The sequence below is a fragment of the Telopea speciosissima genome, chromosome 10 (genome assembly GCF_018873765.1).
Source record: "Telopea speciosissima isolate NSW1024214 ecotype Mountain lineage chromosome 10, Tspe_v1, whole genome shotgun sequence".
In the NCBI taxonomy this organism is placed as follows: Eukaryota; Viridiplantae; Streptophyta; class Magnoliopsida; order Proteales; family Proteaceae; genus Telopea; species Telopea speciosissima.
Window position 1 is genome coordinate 6,963,208 of NC_057925.1, and position 19,403 is coordinate 6,982,610.

Here is a 19,403-nt window from a genome sequence, read left to right on the forward strand (position 1 = left end):
GTTCCCCTGAACTGTCACTAATTCCATGTGCACCCCTACTTTCCAAACTAAGTACCATTATAGTCAACATAACGGATCCCAGTTTTTGAACTTCGATGGACCATTCTGCCCCTAGATAGGATAAAATAACCAAAATGACCTTACCTAAAAAAAAAAAAAAGGGTTTTTAACAATTACCATCCCAAAATCTTTTGTATTTACGATTACTCCCCAAAAACTTTGAAGCAATTGTTACCCTCCCCTATTGCATACTAATAACCAACTGACTCCCACCGTTACAGACCCGTATCAGAAGGGGTTAGTCATGAGAGTGTGCCGTTGTCAAGAATTTTTTAGGACCAAAATACCCTTATGTCAAAATGAAAATTTTCTTCGCTTCCTCTTCACTTCACCTGCACTTCATCTTCTTCACTCCCTCTTCACCTATTGCAGCAAATCGGTGGAAAAACTTCTTTGTGTTTTTTTTTCTTTCGTTTTTCTCCTTCTAAGCTTTCCTCTCTTCTCGTTGTTTTCTTCCTCTTCGATCAACCCGGAAGCTATGTGCAGCAGCAAAGTTCAAACACCAGTCTCTCCTCTTTAAAGATCTTCTTTCACACCATGGGAGTAAGGTTCGAGCAGCGTCGTCTCTGTTCATAAGCTCATCTGCCACAACATTTTCTTGTGCAATCACTCGATCTCCTTTATTTCGTACAACTTCGGACTTCTCAGATCTCAATCATGTTCGGCTGTGTACTCTGCAATCATCGCGAACCCAGAATCCAATTCTCGCTGTAAGAAGAAATCGAAGAGGGATCGAAAAACCATCTTCGTCTCCCTCTCCTTCTCCTTCTCCTTCTTGCTCCCATTTCAGGTATGATTGATATAAGCAATAACAGTTTTGAATAGTTCTTTCATGGGTGGACTGAGATTTGGATATGTAAATTATAATCTTTTCTTTTGCTAAAATTACAGTAAACAACGTCACTACTACTTGGCCGTCAACAGACCCCAATTCAAGATGGTAAAACCAGAATCTATTATGCCCTTATCGAAATTTATTTTATTTTCCTGGAACCAAATAGATTCGAAGGGGGAGGATTTGAGGGATGGGTATTTGGAAAGGATTTAGAGGGGGAGGATTTGAGAGATGGGGAAGGAGGAGATGGAGGGTTAGTTGGGTGTTTGCGGTTTGATGATTTTGTTGAGTAATAGAAGGAAACCTGAGACCGATTTGGCTTGTGGAGTTTTAGGGCTATTACTGTTAGGATCTTTGGTTTGGGATTGCCAGAAGGCGATGAAGGGGTGGGTTTTGGGGTTCTGCTCTTGTGCTCTAATGGTGATTTTGGGGTTAAGGAGGGACCATTTACACATACGCCTTAAAGATTTAAGGGTTCGCTCTTCCTTCATAAAGATTGCCAGGGCAAGGAGAAGATGAGCTACCTAATCTTAGATTTGAAAAAAAAAGAGGGGAATTTTTTTTGATGAATTCTGTTCTCCACAGTTACAACTGTTGCTAGAACTCTCTCTTGCTTCATTGAAGAAGAATCCATTTACTCACTCTTGATGTAGTGATAGAATTCTCTGAAATATCTGTCTCTGTGACATTATCATAAGAAGCTGGACGACGAATCGAAGAAAACCCAAATTCTGAGCTCGTTTCCAAATGGGTTTGATTCTGATTCAAAGTTCTGGAATCTTGGTGGCTTTGATACAGAAAGTTGGGATTAGATCCCGTTGGATTGATTGTGCTCTCTTGGAATTCAAACAAAGGGAAAGGATCAAAGACTTGCTTGGTCACAGGCTGAACATAGTAGCTTGAATCATTAATGGAAATTGTAGTCCCAAGTTGTAAACTTGATAAGGTTCTCTGTTTCTTGGGCTGAGATGTTTGCAAGTAGTCTTCATTTCTTTGCATTTCTTCTCATCTTGTGCTTCAGTTTCAGTCAAGGGCTTGTGGGTGTTTGGGTCAATCCCTATCACTGGTACAATCTTCTCCTAGTCTACACCGTTTTCTCTGCTACTGACGCCATGGAAGAAGAAGAAGGAGAAGGAGGAGGAGAAAGGACGGCGATGGGGTGGGGGTATTTTACAATTACCACCCCAAAAAGGCATTTTGATCCTAAAAAATCCGTGACAATGGCACACTCTCACGACTAACCCCTTCCGTTACGTGTCTGTAACGGTGGAGGCCAGTTGGTTATTAGTATGCAACAAGGGAGGGTAATAGTTGTTTCAAAGTTTTTGGGAGGATAATAGTAAATATAAAAAATTTTGGGGTGATAATTATAAAAAACCCTAAATAACCTGCAACTCATTTTTCCCAAATCGTTTAGGGTTTGGGGAAGATGAGTTTTTGAATCAAACCGTAAACGATTATTATTCTGAAAAAGCAGAATCTACAAAAACCATTTATAAAAGATTAAGAAGTTTTTTACCTTAGAACTCTGGTTCTGCAATGTTCCACCTTCTTCGAGACTTCTTCTTCGAGCTCTGATTCAATATGAATTCAAAAAAGCTGATAAAAGAATAGAAAAACTATTCCTTTTCAATTTCCCAAGAAATTATAATATTTTCTATTGCTCTGTAAATCCCCAAAAAAAATTCCGCCCAAATACTCCTCCAGAGCTCGGGTGCCTAAAAAATCTGCTATGGTATAAGTAATGGCTAGCAGACAAGAGTACCTATCAAAGAAGGGTAGAGACTAGAGAGTTTCTGTTATGGCATCTATAGGGTTTGAATTTGGCGATTATCGAGAATCCAGAGAGTGAGAGAGAGAGAAAGAATCCGAAGAAGGGAAGGTGTCGTGTTTTAATGGAGACAAAGCATAAAGGGGTGAAGGGTCCCCCACCGTGAAAATCTTTATCTTGAAAATTGCAAAAGAAAGGTTGAAACTTGAAAGCTGATACCAAATACGGTATTGGATTTTGGTGGTTGGTGGTGGTCTGCTAAATGCTAATGGCGGTGGCACGTTACGTTGGGGAAGACGGTTATAGGAATTAAATTGCTTTAACTTGGATGATAAGTACCATTGTTCAAGAACTCATCTTCCCCAAATACTAAACGATTTGGGGAAGATGAGTTGCAGGTTTTTTTATTTTTTATTTTTTCAGGTAAGGTCATTTTGGTTATTTTACTCTATCCAGGGGTAGAATGGTTAATCGAAGCTCAAAAATTGGGATCCGTTATGTTATAACGTCTCTGTCTAACGGTAGGGACTATAGTGGTAGTTAGTTTGGAAAATAGGGGTGCCTATAAAATTAGTGAAAGTTCAAGAGGGCAACTGTAAGTTTGATCATTTTCAGGGAGGCATTTAGAAATAATCCTAACTTTTATGAGCCCTGGATCCCACTGATACTTATCAAACGGTTGTTATAACCTACCAATAAAACCTTCACAACAGAAAGGAATTTAATTTAAGGGTGCATCTGTTTGTAACCAGGAAGGTTACGAACAGATTTTGTTGCCATACTTTTTTTATCCTTGGAAACATGAGGTGTCAATTATTTAAGGTGTCTAAATATGTAATTTTAACAGCCCTATCCTGTCTTCAAGCGTCGTGGCTTCGCCCTCGATACTCTCACTGGCTCACTACTCCTTCCCTAATCCCTACCCCGACACTCGGCTCCCTCTCTCTCTGAGTCTCTCTGCTCTCTCATGGAACAGTTTTTGCTCCCTGGAATTCTTCTCACTCTCTCTGTCTACATCCTTGGCCCTCTTGCTCTATACCTCTATTTCATCGTATCCTTCGCCTCATCTCTCCGACCTCTCTCTCTCTCTCTGTGGTTATTGGGAAAGAATATTTGTCCCTGTACCTCGAGTCCAGAGGTGGCCATGGGGCCGATACACAGCACAGATAGGAGACCCATAGTCCAGGGAGAGGCTATGGCTGAACCCCGCCAAGGATGCCTCCAACGCCTACGACTGCGCTGCTCATGCCATGTGAGGCCTCAAGGTCCATACGAACTTCGTCTACCATCCTAGGCACTCGCAAAACGTATCTTCGTCCGACTAATCTAATAACGAGCAATGAGCAAGTACCTATGGACTATCCGGTCATGTCTGAAAAATGCTACAAGAGTTAATTCAGATCCCTGAGCTTCTTGATATCTGCAGAGCGCTTGAACTCCACCGCGATTGAAATCGTAGGTTTGCATTCTGAAATAGGAACAGATGAAACTGTGTACTTTGGCGTGGAGTTTTTTTATTCTTGAGTTCATTTTTTTTTTTTTTCTCTTCGTATCCTCCCTTATAGTTCTACCTCAGTGCTGGCTTCAATTGTCTGATGCAAGATCGATAGTTCTTGCTTAATTTCTACATCAAAACCATGAGCTTTTTGCTTAATTTTTAAACCAAAACCACCATATGAGCTTTCCTTTGAGAGTTGCATTTTCATGGGTTATGGGTCTTGATTCTTGAATCTTGAATCTTGACATTCGCATCACATCTTGAGTCTATAACTACAAAGTGATATCTCTCTCTCTCTCTCCAACACAGTTCCAGTTTGTATCAACCTCTTTTGGGGTTCTAAGCCATCTTTCCTACGTGGCAGGCCCTCTCTAACAAATGCCCACAACACTCTTAATACAAAAAATTATCACCTCCAGTTTTCTGCCCGGCCCAGTTTCCAGTTCCTCTAATAGGGGATGGTGGATCCCACCGGCAGAGTGTTTGAGCAAGGGTAGGGTGATCATTCCAATCACCCTTTGTTAGAGGAACTGGGGAACTAGGCCGGGCAACAGGGCAACGAACTGGAGGTGATAAAGATCCAATACATACGATGCTACGTGTTCGGTCATCATCAACGCAATAGTCACAATGGTTCTTACTAGTGTCGAGTGAACATAAATCTAGGAGTTTACTGTGTGCCTTATACATGGCCGCATGACTACGAATTATCCAGATCTTTAATGATAAGATTTTGGATCAAGGAAAAATGCTAAACCCGATCTTCTTTGAACTGCCGGTACGAAACAATGAGAGAGAGAGAGAGAGAAAAGGGGCAAGGGGAGAGGTGATTGTTCGAGAGAGAGAGAGGTGGAGAAGGGGAAGATAGACGATGCGGGCACCCGCGAGAGACACAAAGAGGGAGAACCAGTGAGAAGAGAGATGACGAAACAGAGGTCCACAGAGACAAACAGAGCGAAGGAAATGGGGAGCAAAAACAGAGGGAGAAGAATACCGAATGACAGCACAACACCTCTACCTTGGTGGTTCGATTTCTGGGTGTGTGTGTGTGTTACGATCGCACATCACCAGAAAGGTCGCCATGTTTGATGTTTGTTTAGGTTGGATGGATAGAGAAGAGGATAAAGTTTTGGCTACAGTGAAAGCAGCCCATATTCTTTTGGTTTGGCTTGGCTCAATTTGAGCCTTTACCTAAGGTAAGTCTGAACTAAGAAGTGAAATTACTTACCTGTCCCTAATATTAAATGTTGAAAAGAAGGAAGCAAAGGTTAGAAAAGAGAGGTTATAAAATATGTTGTAACCAACGAGGTTACAAACAGCTTTACCCTTAATTTAAGGGAAAACATATTTAGCCGCAGATTAGGGTTTCAATTTAAGAATCCAATTGTTTCCTTATAAATAGAGAAAATAAAAGGGAAATTATCAACGCCACCCCCTGAGTTTGCCTATATTTTAAGACACACCCACTAACTATCATAATATCAACCATTACCCATTTTTTAACGGTGTTAACATATGAAATTTTTTTGACCAATATACCCTTTATTTTAAAAACATAAAAAAACCTATTCCTAAACAAATTTCCTATTTTACCCTCTCATCTCATCCTCCACCTCCACCTCAACTTCTGCCCCCACTCATTTTCAGCCACCGCGGCCCTATTACGCAACCTCCACTCCCATACCTCACTGCTCTCCCCCACCACCACCCGTCCCTGTCACTCACTCCCATCCATAAACAGAACAATAGGAGCAAAAACAGTAAGGACCAACAACCGAAAGCAAAACCAGAAAATCACTTCCACGATTCTGGTTCCAAACTAGACAACTTTCTTAAAAGGTTTCTGCTTAGGCAGAGACACATCTCTCATCGAAAACGAGTATTACCTCTGCTGCTTGATTCAAAAGGTTTAATTAAGAAACCTGAATTTCTTAGAGTTATTATCCAATGTCTTTACTCCCTGGGCTATAAAAAGTCAGCATCTCAATTGGAATCTGAATCTAGAATTTCTTACAAATCATGGAAAATTCATAGCATACAACTTCCATTAATATATGGATGCTATGGGCACCCACCCAGAAGTGCACACACTCAGTTAACATGTCATGCAGGTATTTGCTATTGAGAGACAAATGTTACAAATACACCAAATTCTTAATGCGAATTAGAATGACTGTATGACCACTCTTGTTGCACTTGAGGATTTGGTAGAAGAAATTCGAGCTTCAGCTTCTTAATCTTCAGGCAGTTTATCCTGAAGTGCTTGAACCGTGGAAGCAACGTGGGGCTGGGCTCGGAGGTGGGAACGATGAAAGGGAGCAGACCATTAACCAGCTATTGACGGAGATGGATGGCTTCTCCGACAACAACGGCGTAATCGTGCTTGCCTGTACCGACAAGCCTGGTGTTCTTGATGCAACTTTGCTAAGGCCCGATAGAGGGTGAGGAGGAGGTGGAAGGGGTAAAATAGGGTATGGTGAACATTTAAAGCTCCTAATTCTCCCATCTAATCAATACTGCAGAGACGCATCTCTCATCGACAATGAGTATCAATTGAATCAGAAACGAAGCTCAGGCGAGAAATTACCGGGATCTGAACTAACAAAGGAGCAGAGCTAGGGCTTCAACAGAAACTCAAAAGTGAAGTAGATGAAGACAAGGCAACCAAGGAAGCTTCATTATTTCTCTCTCCATCTCACCACCTCTAATGACTTGTTTTAAGAACTATGGCTTGCTCTGTAAGGTTTGTTGACAGAGGAGTGAGAGAGGAGGAAGGGGGCTCAATCGAAATCAGACGAGAAGAAGAAGGGGGCTCGCAGCTGCAACTCGAGCTTGTGATCAAGTGAGACTGGGACTTGGACAGAGAACTCGCCTCTGCAACTTGAGCTTGGTCGGAGAACTGAAGGATGTGCGATCTGGGGTGAGGAAGATGTTGCAGTGGATTCTCCAAGGTTGTCGGTGAGTGTGAGGAAGAAAAGAGTTTGTGGGTGTTTTAATTGAAAGGGTAGATTAGGTACTTAGCCAACTAAGAAGCGCAAAATTGTCTTTTAAAAAAATATTAAATAGCTGGCATAAGCACTTAATAGCTTTTAACTAATGGTAGGGGGACTGTGTGGACTTAGTTTGGTAAAGCAGGGGGTGGTGCTGATATTATGGTAGTTAATGGGTGTGTCTTAAAATATAGGCAAACGTCAGGGGGTGGCGTTGATAATTTCCCAAAATAAAATGAAAGAAGAGCATCTAATACCCTGGTTCGATCGGTAGATGAGGGATGGATCAATATGGTGTGTTAGCATTCTCCATTTCTTTTTCTTTGATATATTACAGTTTATCCATTTTAATTTGTTCTTTCTCTATGATTGGGTGATCTACATTATCTTCCCAAGTTAGGCAAAGAACGAAGAATCAGTATTGAATTGGTGGAATCGGATCAGGTGGGTAGAGACCAATACCATGTTTGATATTGATATCTGAGTGGAAGGAAGGGGCCGGGTGTCTTATGGCACAAATGTGAAGCAAGATAATCGATTGTGACCTTCTAGGGGCATGCAATCTGTTGGTAAGCCAACTTAGAAAGTAGTTGTTCACTAAGGTCCCTCTTCACATGTTAAGATTCAATACAAATGGAGTTTGTCAAGTGACAATAATTTTATCAACAAAAAAAAAAGTGACAAAATAAAGTAGGGAGAGGGTTTGCGCTAGCTACATGGACAGTGTGCAGTTTCATGCCTTCGAAGAAGGGCATTATAAAAAAAACATTAAAAATAGGGGGATATGAGATATTGTGTAAGGATGTGCTACAGTAACTGAGTCTTATGAGGGGTGCCAGCATGCAATTTTGAAATTAAGCTAGCGTTGTGCAAAACTTTTATCAATAAAGTATTATAAATTTTAGAATTGTGAAGATGCTACATTGACAAATGTGGGAAGACATACAAATTGATTTGAGTCTGAAATTTGCCATGTGGTTAGTCTATATTATTTCTTAAGAGCAAGAAAATGCTAACCGGTGGTCATGTAACTTCTATACTAACGTGGAGCCAATGAGGGTGCACACAAATACATTGGTTTTTATTTCATTGGAATTGAACGGTCTTTTCGTGCCCTCTTATGTCTGGGTGCAAGAACCACGGGACCAATTAACGTTTTTATTCCCATATTTTAAGTATTTGCTTCAAAATTGAAATTTCAGTTTCAAAATTGAAGTTTCAGCTGGTCTTCTCACTGTACCCCTCACTTCTTTAATGATATTTTTTTGATAAACACTTCTTCTGCTAATGAAGGTTACAAGTTCAGTCAAGAGGAAGAAACTTATAATATCGTAGCTGCTCATGGTTATTTTGGTCGATTGATCTTCCAATATGCTAGTTTCAACAATTCTCGTTCTTTACATTTCTTCCTAACTGCTTGGCCTGTAGTAGGTATCTGGTTCACTGCTTTAGGTATTAGCACCATGACTTTCAACCTAAATGGTTTCAATTTCAACCAATCCGTAGTTGACAGTCTTTATGATCAAATAAGTCATTTGTGTAGCTAAATAACGAAGTTATACCAAGACCAAAATCATTTGCATATATATGAATACAAAAATAATATAATATGGAAAAGAGGGTGGGTTTTTAATCCCACATCCGTAAACTAGTAGAAGATGGAAAGGAGACTAGAGTACATATAAGGGAAAGCAATGAGGGTGAAACATACTTACCTGGACGGAGTTTATGGGTGATCAAGAAGGCCCATTGCCTAGGTTGGTGACCTCCATTGCACTTGGGAGGGGTGCCCGCCTAACATCTCCCCAAGTGGGAGAGTGTACGTCATAATTTGTGGCAGCGGGGGTACGTGTTCGTGCGGCCTCTATCAAATTCTCAGTTAAATATTTCCTTTTTGATTGTCATTCTGTGTGTGAATTGAATTTTTATCTGCTTCATTTCCTTCTCGTTCTATTGGGTAGGGGTAGGGTGGTCATTTCTGGCTCTGACTCAGCGCCGAGCCAAAGTTGTGGCTTTGGGCTGAGCCCAGCTTGACCTTGTCTTCTTCTTCTCCCTGGCATGGCCCAGCCCTTGCATCTCCCTTCCCCCTTCCTTGAAAGAGATCATCATATTTCTTCTTCCACCCATACCATGCATAAGGCTGAAGGTTGAGATGGACAAGGAACTATATCATGGGTGTCCACTGTCTAGTGACTTTTAATTTCAATTGTTCCTGTTGAATTCTAATATGATATCTCAAAGCCCGTGATGTTCTATATGTATTTCTAGTCCCAAGGGTGGACATAAGGTGTGTAAATCTTTTTGTCAGATATTTGAGTATGAATATTTTTTCATTTATAATTGAGAAATCCTTTATTTGAGTTAGCGAGTTTTAATCAACCAACCAATCTATGTTTGAGTGCCAATATTTTTTAGGATCAAATTTGCGAGCATAAGGACTTGGAAAGGCATGTAGCAATGTATTCTAGTCTTTAAGGCTTAAGTAGCTGTTATGTTTTTGAATAGTATCCACTGTGTGAATAGATTAAGCAGTGAATTAAGGTATTTTCCTCAACCCAAAAGAAAAAAAATTAGGGTATTTTTGGGAGGAAAAATTTAGGAAATCATTGAACAAGAAAAGAAGTGGAAGATGAATAATCCCACATTGGTTAGAGAGGAAACAAGGATACTAGAGATAGGTTATAAAATGAAAATTAAGATAATAACAAAAGCATACCTTTCTCAGCCTTTTGGCTAAGATCAAGTGCACTATCTATTCTTGTCAGTTTATTATTAGGGGCGTTGTTTTCTGTGCCACAACGTAGGCTGTGCCCAAGCACATGGGGGTGGTTGCAATGACCATCCACACACAGGCTGTCCATGTGCTTGGGTGCAGCTTGTGCTACGGCATAGAGAACATTCATCCTTAATATTAATATCTGATACGTGGATCATCGATCCACATGATATTAAATTAATTTTTCTTTGGGGGAGGGCCCACTACAGTAGCTTGCTATTGGGGCCTTCAAGTCAAGCGTCGCCCATGGCGCACCCCTACCAATACTAACATCAAAATTTTTTGGAAGATCTCATCAATCTTGAAGTTGGGGGGAATAATAACTTCTAATAAGCCCTGGACCCCAGTGATATACTTATCAAACGGTTGGTATCATTCAACTATTCCCTCAATTCATGTCCATCCATGGGTCCCACTAATGGCCCCTAAGTCATGTATGGTGTAATAAAAGCATCTAATAGAGCTGCAACTCTAACCTGGCCTGATTGAATCGGATCCAGTTCCACCCGATTGATAAAACATCTGATGTGTTAGCATTCTCCATTTCTTTTTCTTTGATAATATGACAGTTTGTCCATTTTAATTTGTTCTTTCTATACGATTGGGTGATGTGCATTAGAATTTAATTCGTCTTCAGGGAGCCCAAGACGCCCAGTGTGTTGGGATGCACATATCCTTAGGCGTTGAGATGTGTGCGGCACAACTCAACGTGGATGCCCACGACGACCGTGAGCACTAAGCTCCCTGGAGATGATCCCGATCCTCTACATTATCTTCCCAGTGGTAAGCAAAGAACGGGGAATCGATATCGAATAGGTGGAAACGGATCGGGTGGATACTGAATCTTAAAACCATGACAGTGGCGAATCAAGGTCCGATCTTGAAACATTACCTTTTTCCTGACTCCAACCCAATTTAAGGCCGATATAGATCGATCCAAATTGGTATGTGTTTGATATTGATATCCGAGTAGAAGGAAGGGGTGCCTTATGGCACAAATGTGAAGCAAGATAGTCGATCCTGTGACCTTCTAGGGGCATGCAATCTGTTGGTAAGCCAACTTAGCAAGTAGTTGTTCACTAAGGTCCCTCTTCACATGTTAAGATTCAATACAAATGGAGTTTGTCAAGCAACAAAATAATTTTACCAAAAAAAAGGACAAAATAAAGTAGGGATAGGGTTTGATACACAGCCAATGTGCAGTTTCATGCCTTGGAAGAGGGGTATTATGGAAAAACATTAATAATAGGGGGGCATATGAGACATTTTACAGGGATATGCTACAGTGACTGAGTCTTATGAGGGGTGCCAACATACAATTTTGAAATTAACTTGCCGTTGGGCAAATTTTTTACCCAATAAAGTATTATAAAATTTAGAACTGTGAAGATATGCTACATCGACAAATGTGGGAAGACATACAAATTGATTCGAGTCTAAAATTTGTCATGTGGTTAATCTATATTATTTCTTAAGAGCAAAACGCTAACCAGTGGTCATGAAGCCCTTGTGGACTGTACCAACGCAGAGACCAATGAAGGGGTGCGTCCAAATGCATTGGTTTGGTTGAGATTTTTTATTTCACTAGGGCTGAATAGTCTTTTCATGCACTCTTATGTCTAGACGTAAGAACCACAAGACCGGTTAACGTTCCCTTTCTCAAATTTTAAATATTATTCGATTCAAAATTGAAGTTTCAGCTAGTTTTTTTCTGTACCCCTCACTTTTGTAATAATTTTTTTTTTTGATAAACACTTCTTTAATGATCAAATAAGCCATTTGTGTAGCAAGAGAACCAAGATCATTTGCATATACGGATACAAAAATAATATAGAATGGAAAAGAAGGTGGATTTTTTTAATCCCACATCGGACTGCTAGTAGAAGATAGAAAAAAGACTTAGAGTACAAATAAGGGAAAGCAATGATGGTGTAACATACTTACCTGAACGGGGTTTATGGGTGATCAAGAAGACCCATTTCCTAGGTTGGTGACTTCCATTGCACTTGGGAGGGGTGCCCGCCTAACGTCTCCCCAAGTGGGAGAGTGTACGTCATAATTTGTGGCAGCGGGGGTACGCGTTTGCGCGGCCCCTACCCAACTCTAAGTTAAATATTTAATGTCACTTAATTTAGGAATGTGATAACATTTGACAAATAACATAATTAGTTTATAATTGTTGGATTCGATTTGGTTGGCTATTATAACTTAACCTAGCATTATCCCTATTAAATGGGGTGATCATTTCTACCTCCCTATTAGAGGAACTTGGAAAAATGGATTGGATAGGAAAATGGAGCAGATAATGATCCATAGGGAAGGAATAATTTTGACTCCAAAAACTAGGGAATATGAGCTGATGATAGGACAAGAGTCTAATCTGGGGACAACATTAGTGGTGAGGGGATTCTTTCTCCCCCCATAGTGAAGGAAAACTTTTGCCAATTTTATTATTTCCTCTTACTCTGAATTTATGAGTCCCCATATTGACGATACCTTATTTAGAACTATCGTTGGTGATGTGTGTAAATTCTTCCCCCCGAGGTCATGAGAAATCTTCTCCTTTTTTTTTTTTTTTCATTACTAATAAGGTCTATGAGCATTTTCCTTCACCCAACCACGGCAAAGGAGGAGAAATTAAAGGGAAGACAGGTGAAATTTTCAAACCTGAAAATGAAACTTCCGTAATAATTATCCCACATGATTATATCATGTTTCCAGAGACTCGAACCTGTGACCACTTGATCATAATGGATCAAACTAAACATTGCACCAATGTCCATCCTCTATACATATAAAAATATCATTACTAAATATTATGAGAAATTTAAATAATTTATGCAATCATTTTTTTGTCTTTTGTAATTTATACAATCATGTTGGATAATGATTACTAAAGTTTACTTTGTAGATTTAAGAATTTTCACTTCTCTTTCCTTTAATTTCCCTTGCAAGGAGTCATAGATTCATAGGTAAAACTTATAGCTAGTTTTGCATTAAAAAAAAAACTCTCATATAGTCTATAAAACCATTGTGGCAGACAAAATAGGATTGGGTTCCTCTCCTTGGAGGGTATTGCCCAATGAGTGCCCAATGAGGCATCCAATTGGGCTGTGTCGCACATATCTTGATGGCTGATAGGACATCGATTCCTATGTTGGAACTGAAAAATAACCAACTCCCGCCTCAATTCAGTTCTTCAGTTCTAAATTGTAATCAAATTCTATTCGATTTGGTTATGATTCCAACTTGACACCCTTAGCTTTAGCACTTGTGACATTTGAATGCATTTTCTTGCAATAGTTCTCATATGCTCATGTAAGGAGATCAAAGCAAATGAAGAGAATGATCAATAGTCCCATATCCGCTAGAGAGAGGATAGGGATAGATGGAGGCTGGTTATAAAATGGGAATCAAGATACTAAAGAAAGCATACCTTTCTCGGCCTTTTGGCTAAGATCAAGTGTAGTATCTGTTCTTATCAGTTTAATATCTGATACGTGGGTCATCGACCCACATGATATTAAATTAATTTTTTTGGGGGGAGGGCCCACAACAGTAGCTTGCTACTGGGATCTTCAAGCGTCGCCCATGTGTTGCACTACTGCACAGGCTTGGCGCGCCCCTACCAAAACTATTAGCAAAACTTTACTTCTAATGAGCCCTGGACCCAAGTCACCCAACTGATACTTATCAAACGGTTGTTATAACCTACCAATAAAACCTTCACAACAAGAAGGAATTTAACGACTCCGCCTCAGGAAGCAAGATCTCGTGATCAAACCTTCGTCGCTGCATAATTTTTTGGGGCTACCCGCCTGAGGTTCACTAGGGCCCAGAAGCTCCCGATTTGTGCGTGGTGCGGGGTTCATGTATGAGCCTGGGGGGATTTAGTCGGCCTAAAGTCGGATACCCCTCCTGTCTCCAAAAAAAAAAGACGGAATTTAATTTAAGACAAAACAAATTGAGCCGCAGAATAAGAATCCAATTGTTTCCTTACAAACAGAGATAATAAAATGAAAGAACGAGGAATCGGTATCGAATTGGTGGAAACGGATCGGGTGGTTACTGAATCGTAAAATCATGACAGTGGCGAATATAGATCCGATCTTCAAACATTACCCTTTTCCTGACTCCAACCCGATTTAAGGTCGATATAGATCGATCTAGATTGGTATTGACCAAGACGAATATCGTGTTTGATATGGATATCCGAGTGGAAGGAAGGGATGTCTTATGGCACAAATGTGAAGCAAGATAGTCAATCCTGTGACCTTCTAGGGGCATGCAATTTGTTGGTAAGCCAACTAAGAAAGTAGTTGCTCACTAAGGTCCCTCTTCACATGTTAAAAGTCAAAACAAATGGAGTTTGTCAAGTGACAATAATTTTACCAAAAAAAAAAGTGACAAAATAAAGTAAGGAGAGGGTTTGCTACACGAACTGTGTGCAGTTTCATGCCTTGGAAGAAGGGCATTATGGGAAAACATTAAAAATAGGAGAGTGTAGGGATGTGCTACAGTAACTGAGTCTTATGAGGGGTGCCAGCATACAATTTTGAAATTAAGCTAGCGTTGTGCAAAACATTTACCTAATAAAGTATTATAAATTTTAGAATTGTGAAGATGCTACATTAACAAATGTGGGAAGACATACAAATTGATTTGAGTCTAAAATTTGCCATGTGATTAATCTATATTATTTCTTAAGAGCAAGAAAATGCTAACCGGTGGTCATTTAGCTTCTGTACTAACGCGGAGCCAATGAGGGCGCGCATAAATACATTGATTGGAATTGAACGGTCTTTTCATGCCCTCTTGTCTCTGGGTGCAAGAACCACAGGACCACCAATTAACGTTTTTATTCCCATATTTTAAATATTTGCTTCAAAATTGAAATTTCAGTTTCAAAATTGAAGTTTCAGCTAGTCTTTTCACTATACCACTCACTTCTTTAAGGATAATTTTTTGATAAACACTTCTTCTGCTAATGAAGGTTACAGATTCGGTCAAGAGGAAAAAACTTATAATATCATAGCTGCTCATGGTTATTTTGGTCGATTGACCTTCCAATATGTTAGTTTCAACAAATCTCGTTCTTTACATTTCTACCTAGCTGCTTGGCCTGTAGTAGGTATCTGGTTCACTGCTTTAGGTATTAGCACCATGACTTTCAACCTAAATGGTTTCAATTTCAACCAATCCGTAGTTGATAGTCTTAATGATCAAATAAGTCATTTGTGTAGCTAAATAACGAAGTTATACTAAGACCAAAATCATTTGCATATATACGAATACAAAAATAATATAATATGGAAAAGAGGGTGGGTTTTTAATCCCACATCGGTAAACTAGTAGAAGATGGAAAGGAGACTAGAGTACATATAAGGGAAAGCAATGAGGGTGAAACATACTTACCTGGACGGGGTTTATGGGTGATCATGAAGGCCCATTGCCTAGGTTGGTGACCTCCATTGCACTTGGGAGGGGTGCCCGCCTAACATCTCCCCAAGTGGGAGAGTGTACGTCATTATTTGTGACAGCGGGGGTACGTGTTCGCGCGGCCCCTACCCAACTCTATGTTAAATATTTTAATGTCACATTAAGTCTTAGGTGAGTATTCTTTTTTTGAAAACCCCTAATTCGCTCTCGCTCGCTGCTACTAATAGGGCCGTATTATGTAAGTTAAGGTTAAGATTTATTATTTAATTTATGATACTATAATATAAATATATAATTATTTATATGATACTGTAGTAATTTAGTATACATAGAAAGTTGGATAATTCATAGAGATATTTTGTCTCAATATCACTAACAAGATTAAAGAATAAGATTAGTTGATGGAACAGTAGGGATAAGTCTGGGAAGTCACAGCTGGCGAGAGAGGGGATCATTTGTTCCTTCACCAGTTTTTTCAAGAAATTTATCTTATTGATGAGCCATGAAACAATTCAAGGTTCAGATGGTTTTTAAGACTAGGAATGGAAAAGAATATTCGAATAGAACTCATAAATTTACCTAGGTTAGCTTAGGGCCCAAAAAATACCAAACCCTATACCCTGAACCCCAAACCCTACACCCAAAACCATAAACACTATACCCTATACCCTTAACCCTATACGCTATACCCTAAACCTTAAACTCTGTACCCTAAACCCAAAACCCTAAAGCCCAAACCCTAAATCTAAACCCTAAACCCTAATCCCTAAACCCTAAACTCTAAACCCTAAACCCTAAACTACCCTAAACCCTATACTCTATACCCTAAACCCTAAACATAAAATCCTAAACCCTAAATCCTAAGCCCTAAAACCTAAACCCTAAACCTTATACCTTGAACCCTAAATCCTAAACCCTATACCCTATACCCTATACCCTAAACCCTAAATACTACACCCTATAAACCCTAAACCCTATACCCTAAACTCTAAACCCTATACCCTATACCCTATACCCTAAACTTTAAACCCTAAACCCTATACCCTAAACCCTAAACACTAAACACTAAACACTATATCCTAATCCCTAAACCCTAAATCCTAAACCCTAAACCCTAAACCCAAAACTTAGGGTATAATAAAAAAACCAAATGAAATCTCCAATCATTGCACGATTGAATTTTTCTAATATATATAAGAACATTACAAATCCAATGTTATGAAAATGGTCAAATATTTAAAACGAGGAAAGGAAGGATAAGCATAGAGGATCTGAGTTTTGGATCAAAGACCCACACTGATTGCCACAACCATGTCAATGCAATTCACAAGTGGTTTAAAGCAGCAGAAAAAAAAATTTGTGTTAAAAAAAAAGAATAAAACAAATAAACAAAATCGAACCAGATCTCTCTAATCAATACATGATTAAATTTTCCAAGATATATGAACATTATAAATCCAACATCATGAAAAAGTTTAAATATTTAAATTGAAGAAAGGTAGGGCAGACATGGAGGATCTGGGTTTTGGATCAACGATCCATACTAATTGTCACAACCTTGTCAACGTAATTAACAAGTGTTTCAACCAGCTGTAACAAAATGATATAAAATGGTTTATTGCAAAAAAATAAAACAAATAAATAAAATCGAACCAGATCTCAAATCAACGCATAATTAGATTATTCACACCAGAGACTCACCCGACCCATATTCTTGAGAAGACAAGTAAATAGCCTCATCAACCCATTAAAAACTCCACAACTCCTATCATTCTATGTGAAAGTATTGCCTGAATTTAGACTTAAGTGAGCGATATGTAAAGAAACGTAGAAAACAAACCATCTTATGTGTTAGCGGACGAAGGTAGGCTTACAGGCATAAGCGCTTTAGCACTGATGATTTATGGACTAAGTTTCCCTCCACCCATAGTGGATGGGTCACCCACCATCCTAAGGGTTTTAGTATGTTCCAAAATAACCCTCCCGATACCCTTTCCCGCCCTCTTTCGTCCTGCGGTGAATGAGATCCCGTGCACTGTGGGTGGAGGGAAACTTGGTCCATAATTTGTGAATACACTGTCTTGCAATAGTTCTCATATGCTCATGTAAGGAGGTCATTAGCAAGGGAAAAAATGATCAATAATCCCACATCGGAGAGGAAAATGCTCCCTTTGGTTTGTATTTTATATGGACATTTTGGGTGTTGAGAATTAGCGTAGCGTGTGATCGAGTTAAGATCGAGTTTGTGGTGTTTACCATTTTCCCCTCTTTTTTTGGTTAAAAGCAGCAGAAGAAGAAGAAGAAGAAGAAGAGATGGAAGCACTGAACGACGGATTTCAGTCTTCCCTGATGATGAGCAGTCAAATGCTCCCTTCGGATGCCATTAGCCTTGAGATGGCCCCCGAGAAATGGTTGATATCAGACGAATTTAACAATATGGATCAAATGTTCTTCAGTGTGGATGAACTTTTGGGCTTAATTAATGATGATTGCAACACAGAGCAGCCAATAAGAAGGTTATTGCAACCTCCAGAAGATCAAGAAAAAGAAGAACAGATAAGCAGCAGCAGCGCAATAAATATAATGCTCCCCTCAGATGAGTCTGAGTCAGTTAATAATGTTGTTAATAATTACATATCTGATGAAAAAGCCATGGGGGTTTCGATTCACTCCGACCGACAAAGTTCTATTGATCGATTATCTCGGAAACAGATTGAGTGGCAGAAACCTCCCTTCAAATGCAGTGAAGGACTTCGATGTTTACACCAAGGAGCCATGGTTACTTCCAGGTACTTACTTATTTTACCTACTTAATTTCTTCAATTCTTCAATTCTTCTTCTTTTTTGTCTTTCTATTAAATTTTTGTTAGATTCACTACTAACAATGTGCCAAAAAATCTCTCTACTTCTTTGTTCCTTGAAGAAAGTTATCGGAGAACAGTTCCAGAGCTATGCGTAGAGCTGGTAATGGTTTTTGGAGAGCGAGTATGGGAGATAGAGTGGTTAGAGTCGATGGTGATCATCGGTTATTTTAAACAGTTGACGTATCTAATTTATACTGATAATAACCGTACATCAAAAAAGGGGAAGAAGACTGATTGGATTATGCACGAGTATAGGCTTACCAAGGTAATTAATTAATTAGTTTTAATTCCATCATCAGTTGTTTTAATTGAAACTTAATATATTGTTTCCTTTCTTACATAATAAAATTGTCTCTAATTTATTACCCATGGAAATGGTTCATAGTATTAACCACATTCTTTATTCTGCAATTACAGTCTCCAGAATTGACGATTTGCATGATAAAGAAACATAGAAAATCATCTTCTTCAATTGTTGGTTAAGGACCTGATCAGGTTGGATCCAGCATGGACTGTGGAGTTATGTTTCTTTCTATTCTTTTATTTCCTTTGATTTTACATTCTTTAATTTTTTTTTTCCATCAAAGTACTTGTAAACATTTTTTACTTCTATTAATAAAATATTAGAGGTACCGTCCTCTTTAAGAAAATGATTGATATTTATACATAGCGAAAAGCCTACATCTACCTTTCTTTTGCAATCTCTCCTCCCTGACCATGTTGCCCCGTATACAAACTGTGCAGCATATTCTCCCCCTATTTCGTTTGCGTTGGAGATTCCGACACATGCTAGTGGTGTGTAAATTCCTCCCCCAAAATTTAAATATATATAAATTCTTTTCAATTGAAATCAATCTCATCAACTCATCTTTTGTTTTTAACTTATAGATCTAATTTCTGAAACCAGGGATTCTTTACCGAGTGGCAAAAAGTACACTTATTTTGTTGGCTGAACTTGAAGATGATTTTTATTCTCAACATGTAGTAAACCGTAAACAATAAACCCTACCCAAAACCCTAAACACCAAACACTAAAACCTATATCCTAAACACTAAACACCAAACACTAAAACCTAAACCCTAAACACCATACCCGAAACCACCCTAAACGCTAAACCCTAAACCCTAAACCCTATAACCTAAACCCTAAACACCTAACCCCATACCCTA

The 19,403-nt window shown here is 39.1% G+C and overlaps 1 long non-coding RNA gene and 4 other non-coding genes across 5 annotated transcripts; 4 read left to right on the top strand and 1 right to left on the bottom strand.

Annotated features, from left to right (window-relative positions):
* Nucleotides 1-375: 375 nt before the first annotated feature.
* Nucleotides 376-8,665, bottom strand: LOC122641674. Its single transcript, XR_006329942.1, has 3 exons — nucleotides 8,476-8,665; nucleotides 1,008-1,013; nucleotides 376-386 (listed from the first exon to the last, which is right to left on the bottom strand). It is a non-coding gene; the product is annotated as an uncharacterized LOC122641674 (long non-coding RNA).
* Nucleotides 8,666-8,861: 196 nt separating this feature from the next.
* Nucleotides 8,862-9,022, top strand: LOC122644358. The gene has a single exon (XR_006330296.1). It is a non-coding gene; the product is annotated as a U1 spliceosomal RNA (small nuclear RNA).
* Nucleotides 9,023-11,866: 2,844 nt separating this feature from the next.
* Nucleotides 11,867-12,027, top strand: LOC122644354. Its single transcript, XR_006330292.1, has one exon. It is a non-coding gene; the product is annotated as a U1 spliceosomal RNA (small nuclear RNA).
* Nucleotides 12,028-13,362: 1,335 nt separating this feature from the next.
* Nucleotides 13,363-13,558, top strand: LOC122644376. The gene has a single exon (XR_006330312.1). It is a non-coding gene; the product is annotated as a U2 spliceosomal RNA (small nuclear RNA).
* A 1,779-nt stretch (nucleotides 13,559-15,337) lies between these two features.
* LOC122644350 lies at nucleotides 15,338-15,498 on the top strand. Its single transcript, XR_006330288.1, has one exon. It is a non-coding gene; the product is annotated as a U1 spliceosomal RNA (small nuclear RNA).
* The last annotated feature ends 3,905 nt before the right edge of the window (nucleotides 15,499-19,403 follow it).